The sequence below is a fragment of the Parambassis ranga genome, unplaced genomic scaffold (assembly GCF_900634625.1).
Source record: "Parambassis ranga unplaced genomic scaffold, fParRan2.1 scaffold_123_arrow_ctg1, whole genome shotgun sequence".
Lineage (NCBI taxonomy): Eukaryota > Metazoa > Chordata > Actinopteri > Ambassidae > Parambassis > Parambassis ranga.
The window spans coordinates 18,512-25,110 of NW_021144701.1; the positions used below are offsets into that span (position 1 = coordinate 18,512).

Here is a 6,599-nt window from a genome sequence, read left to right on the forward strand (position 1 = left end):
AGAAACAGCTGAAGACAAGAACAGTATGAAGTCACTAGGTTGATTGCCATGGCAATCAAACTAATAATAATAAAGACGTAGAAGAACAAGAGTTTGATTGCCTAGCAACGGCAATCAAACTAATAAAGACGTAGAAGAACAAGAGTTTGATTGCCTGGTTTGGTTGCTGGGCAACCAAACTAATTATAGCTTAACTATCAGAGAGTGTATTTAAACTCTCTATCATAAAGATTACAGTGTTAAAATGTATTAGCGATGTTAATGCTGCAAATTTCAGTGTTCTTGTAAGCCTGTTGGTAATTTCAAACCTTGTTTTTATCTCGTATGAAGGAGGTTTATCGTGTAGCTGGAGCAGGAAGCATGCCCGTGGAAAGGACGACGGAGTTCCGAGCCGAAGAGCTCTACAAATATTACAAGGTTTATGAGACCATCGGCTCGGGTAATTTCAGGACTAAATGCAGTTTGTGTCGTTTCGTGTCATTTCTATTGTGTGTTAAGGACGCTGTGTTTTATTTAGGAGGCTTTGCTAAAGTCAAGTTGGGTCGTCACATCTTGACAGGAGAGAAGGTTGCCATTAAAATCATTAATAAAAAAGATCTCGGGGTGAGTCTGACTGAAGTGTACAACACAAAACTTACACAAACCATGACCTCAAGCTGCAGGACCATTTGAAAATGTACAAAACAAAAAAATAAACACGGCTGTGTTTACATCACATTTAACCGATGTTGAAAGCACCTTCACTTTCTAACTCTACAGGATGACTTGCCTCGTGTGAAGCTGGAGATTGAAGCCATGAAGAACCTGAGTCATCAGCACATCTGTCGGCTGTACCAGGTCATAGAGACCTCCACCCAGATATTCATGGTGCTGGAGGTAAAGGTCGAACAGACAGAGATGATGTGTGACTCTGAATAAAACAATCTTATGTTCATATATTTGCCTTCTTTGTAGCACTGCCCAGGTGGAGATTTGTTTGACTATATCATAGCAAAGGACCGTCTGTCGGAAGAGGACACCAGGGTGTTTTTCAGACAGATTGTGTCTGCCATGGCCTACGTACACAGCCAAGGATACGCACACAGAGACCTAAAACCAGTAAAAGTCCTCATCATACAGCCAGATACCACAAAATGTTTGTCTGGGTTTGACTACACTTGATTCTAATGTTTGTGTCTCTGAATCTTAGGAAAACATATTGATTGATGAGGATCATAACTTGAAGCTCATTGACTTCGGCTTGTGTGCCAAACCTAAGGTACATCATCAGATGAAAAAGTCTGATCTTAAGGTAAAACTGTCACATACTGGTCTACATATCACGTTTCCTCTTTCTCAGGGAGGTTTGGGGTTATGAGCTGATGACATGTTGTGGGACCCCCGCATACGTTGCACCTGAGCTCATCCAGGGCAGAGCTTATATGGTTCAGAGGTAGGACATGCATACTGTTGAATGTTAACATGTAGAAACCTTTGTGTTTACATTCAGGATCTCCACTAAAAAAGATCAATTATTACCTGCCTGCTCTGCTGCGTCTGCCTCTTCTTGGTTTCTTGATCTTATTCACTGGTGCATGACTCGGTACAACTGAGCTTGAAGCTGAAATACTGCTGTGTAATGTGTAACCTCCAGGCTGATGTATGGAGTATGGGAGTGCTGCTGTTCTCTCTGCTCTGTGGAGACCTGCCCTTTGACGATGATAACTGTGTAGTCCTCTACAGGAAGATTACAGTAAGAGCTCTGCTGTGTGTCCAGCATATTGGTTGAAGTTATGGAGGTGCTGCTAAATAATTTGTGGCCATGACCGACAGTCGTTGTTTTGTCTTACAGTCTAAGCTAGTGCCGGAATATTGTTTGTTTTTCCTGAAGTGTTTGTGACGTGGATATTTTTTTTCAGAGGGGGAAATATGACAACCCACACTGGCTCTCTCCATGGAGCGTCCTTCTCCTCAACCAGATGATGCAGGTACATTTCAGTCAGTTTGTTTGCTGTTTTATTTGTGTTTTATCTTGACCTTATCCTTTTTTGACACAAGCAAGGTAGAATGGGGTTCTTGTCCATATTCCTACATGCATCATCTACAGATGTTGAAAGAACATAAAATATAGAAAATAGCCAACTGAAAAAAGGTCCAGTGGAAAAAAAATCTCTGTCACTCACTAATTGATTGCTATAATGGGGATATTATCATTGCCCAACTTGCCATTTATTGATGTGTCCATTTCACCTTGCAGAACACAGGAAGTGCTTGTTTACTGTAGGCAACTAACATTGGGGGAATTCAGATCTGTTAACTAAACTGTTTTTGTCAATGGAGTTTGACGGTTTGATTCAGTGTGGTGTCAGTTCCCTGTAGGAAAACCCTATCTGACATCAAGGAAAAAAGGTCCTTCTTCAAAGAAACAGAGCCATCCTCTTTTACAATGTACACTTAATATCTTTATCTGTAGTAAAGCACAGTAGTCTGTTTGGGAATTTACAATATTAATATCTATCTCACATAAATAATCAGTTTCTGAACTGTTCTTGTATTATAGTTTTAGACACAGTGTACATGTTGAATTGCAGTGTCTGTGTGTGTCCTGTAGGTGGACCCCAAGCGTCGTGTGACTGTTAGACAGCTACTGGATCATCCCTGGGTGATGAAAGACCACAACAGCCCTGTGGAATGGTACAGCAGGCAGCTGGTAAAGACACAAGAGGATCATCTATAACAGCATGCATTAGCAAACATTTAAACCACACAATTACAAACACTTAAACAGCTTTTGCTTTCGATATGTGTTCTCTTTGGTAGCTTGTTTCTTTTGGTTTCAAATCAAAGATTCGTCGATTTCGAGGTTTTTTACTGAAACAATAACATCCTTGTATTATATACTCAACAATATTATTTGTTGGAAATTGTTGTTTTCGTGTGTTGACATAAAACTAGAAGTGTCCCTCTTGGGTCTTTAATGGATAGTCCTGGTCTTTTTTTTTGTAGCTTGGTCACATAGATGAAGACTGTATCACTGAGATGGCAGTGAACATGAAGCGATCGAGAGAGAGCACCACAGCGCTTGTGAGGGAGGTGTGTGAATTCACTACACTGTAAAATCTGTTTAAGAGATCTGTGTGCATTTTTTTGCATGGTTTCTGATGGATTTTAAAACATCTCCCCTCCCACAGTGGCGTTATGACCACACCACAGCCACCTACCTGCTGCTGCTGTCAAAGAAGCAGAGGGGAAAGCCTGTCCGCCTGTGTCCTCAACCAGCTGTCTATGATTCCTCCTGCTCTCCGCTGCACCAGGGACTACAGGTCAGACTCTGGACCACTCCAATATACTCCACATATTTAGGGCTACTGCCAGGTGGATGTTCTTCTTGTACTGATTCTCTGCACCTAAATGTTGTTGTGGACCTTTTTTCTTGTGTTCATTTTCAGACAAGAGACGCATTTCAGTTCAGCGAGGATGAAGATGCTGTAATTGTGGATTCTATGGACTTTTGCTCAGATTACATTGATGATTGCCCTTGGGTTTCAGTCTCACAGCATACACCCCAGGGGGTCAGAGGTCATCCAGATGAAAGAACAAACAAAGACATGGTATGTGAAAGTTGAAACAAAAGCAGGAAGCAGAAGGAGGAAGGGTGGTTGGGAGACCTGATTGTCAGACAGTCTCTTTGGTATTCTAACATTATGCTATGATGCTGCTAAGAAGACCCTTATTTTGTGGTATTTGATTGTTCACAAGCAAAGGCAAAAGGGGAGGGAGCTGCCATGGTAAACCTTGGCTAATGCTTCTGCAAGACAGCTTCTCTTGGTCTATAACCATTTACCTGTCTTTAAAGATGACAGTCATTCCCCATACAGTGACTAAATGTTGTAGAGAGAATGAATTTGGTGTCCAGCTGATGTGCTGTTCAGACAGACCACACATTCAGCATGATTCTGTCAAGAGTAATGTACTCATACCACTTTTCTCATGTTGGATTCCTAAAGAGGCTGGCATCTCCATCAGTGGAAAAAAGGTGTGCTTACAGCCCAACCCCAGAGAGGGGGCGGAAAACGACACCACACCGCCAGGAGAAGAAGGAGAGGGACCAAGAACGAACCAGTGAAAACAAGGAGAATACTGCTATCCAAGAAAATCAAAATGGAACCAAACCCACAGCGGTCACACCCAAAGGTAGGAATAATTTCCTGGTTACAGATAATGCAGAGCTTCAGGACTAGTACAGTTTATTTGAATACTGTAATTGTTTGTTGTTCCAAACAAGGGCTTGAAGTACCGTCCCTATTAGATTAGATTTGCAACTGCCCCTCTCCCCCCCCCCCCCCCCCTCTTTCCTTTATCTATCCCACACTCACAGTCTCATGCAGCTCTCATAATCACAAGTGCCACATCCACATGCCACACATTTGCAAGTAAATTGTCTTCTGGTAATAAACTCATTTATTTGGCCATTTTTTTTATCCCAAAGCCACTCATATTTCTGTGATTTAGCTGTCATTATGTCAGAAAATGGACACACACTCAGATTCACTCACCATTATCACTGTCAACTCAAAGGTGAGGTTATAATCAGGAGGCTAATTCTATTCACCTATCTGTAAATGGAGGACACTAATGTGAAAAGAGAGTCATTAAAGGCTTAATTATTTGTCATATTGACGTCTCTGCTCAGATGTCCAGCCTCATTTGTTTCTTTTGGCTAAACTTGCTTCCGCTGAGCTGGTTGGTGTTAAAGCCTCGGACTCTGGCTCAGCCCTGCTTTCTTTACAGCCTCCCACTCTCTGAGCTGCAGTGCAGACAGGCTACCTGTGACATACACACACCATGGTCTGTGTGTGTCTGTCCCTAGGCATGTGCTGTGACAGGTGTAGCTGTCTCTTTCCTTTGCTCACTGTCCCACGTGGGCTGTAGTGACATGTGTTCTCTTGCCACTAAAACCTATCTCTCTGTTGTGTGTGTGTGTGTGTGTGAGAGAGAGAGAGCGAGCGTGTGAGACTCATTTTGCCTTTTGTGTTTACAACTCTAATGCCAAAAACAGCCAGTCATATGCATAACAGCTGTTCTTACAGTTTAACATTTGATTCCATCCCATGAGGTTTTGTCCTTTTAAATTACTTAAAACTGGGATGAAACATTCACTCCATAATATCTGTTTTTTTTCAACACTAAAAGTTTCCTAATGACTCAATCATTTTTGTATGTTAGTAGTTGAACCACACCAAATAATAATAATGCTGGTACTATTAATATAGAACTATTGACTCTTGTGTCAAAAAAAAGAAAAACAGTGCCAGAAGGCTGAAATGATAAATTTATGAGACCAGAAAAGCAGCAGTCACAGCTTCCTTTATATTGGAAAATGGCTAACTAGATTCTTTACTTTTTTGATGTGTAAATGTAGGTGGTGATAGTGCAACTAAGGAGCTGAATAAGAAGAGGGCAGCAGAGAACAAAGATGCTGCAAACCTTGAAATACTGGCCTTTAGTCCAGAGCGAAGGTGAGTGCTCTACAAGATGAGTGAAGGGACGATGTCCTTACACGTCTTTGGTCGGCCAATCAGACCGAAATGGGGGAAAAAAAAAACAAGAACATGTGAGTCACAGGTGACAGAAGTTAAGCTAAACTGTTTGCTTTCCAGGCCTTGTTCTCTGGACATGGCCGTCACAGACAGTGGGAAGAAGAAGAGAGCAGGGAAAGTGTTTGGTTCCCTGCAGAGAGGCCTAGATAAGGTGATCACTATGCTCACCCCGAGTAAGAGACGAGCCCATCAGCACGGCCCCGCAAAATCAAGGTATAAGCATGGTGAAACAACAGACCTCACCATAATTTCTTCATTTTTCTTACTTCAATAAACCATGTTCATAGAAAAGCTACAATGATAAACTTTTGTTGATGAATGGCTGTCTCCTTCCAGGATCAATACAACGTGACTCTGACCAGTCAGACCAATCCAGACCAGGTGCTCAACCAGATCCTGTCCATCCTGCCGGAGAAAAACATCGATTTCCAGCAGAAGGGGTTAGAAAGACATGCTGCCTCCCTGCCTTTTTTTCATAATGCTGCTCCTCCTCTCAAATTCAGTCATTTTACCATTATTTACTTCACCCATCATTCAGGTACACTCTCAAGTGTCAGACCTGCAGTGACTTTGGAAAGGTGACCATGGCGTTTGAGCTAGAGGTGTGCATGCTGCAGAGGCCAGAGGTCATCGGAGTGCGCCGCCAGAGGCTGAAGGGAGACGCCTGGGTCTACAAACACCTGGTGGAAGACATTCTCTCTGCATCCAGTATCTGAATGATGCACTTTCCTGACAGTAGCACTGCTGGTTTTAAGTCAACTTTAGCATAATTGTCAGCAACATGACGTTTCTTGTTAGAAAAGAATGACTGATGCAGGGAGCTGTCTTTTTTTTAAAACATAGACTAGAATACTGTGGTATGTTGTGCTGATTACATTTGGTATTAAGCTGAGAGAGAGAGAGAGAGAGAGAGAGGAGAGAGAGAGGAGAGAGAGGAGAGAGAGAGAGAGAGAGAGAGAGAGAGAGAGGGAGAGAGAGGGAGAGAGAGAGAGAGAGAGAGGGAGAGAGGAGGAGAGAGAG

General features: G+C 42.4%; 1 pseudogene; it reads left to right on the plus strand.

Annotated features, from left to right (window-relative positions):
• Positions 1–345: 345 nt before the first annotated feature.
• LOC114429376 (maternal embryonic leucine zipper kinase-like) lies at positions 346–6,359 on the plus strand (annotated as a pseudogene).
• Positions 6,360–6,599: the final 240 nt, after the last annotated feature.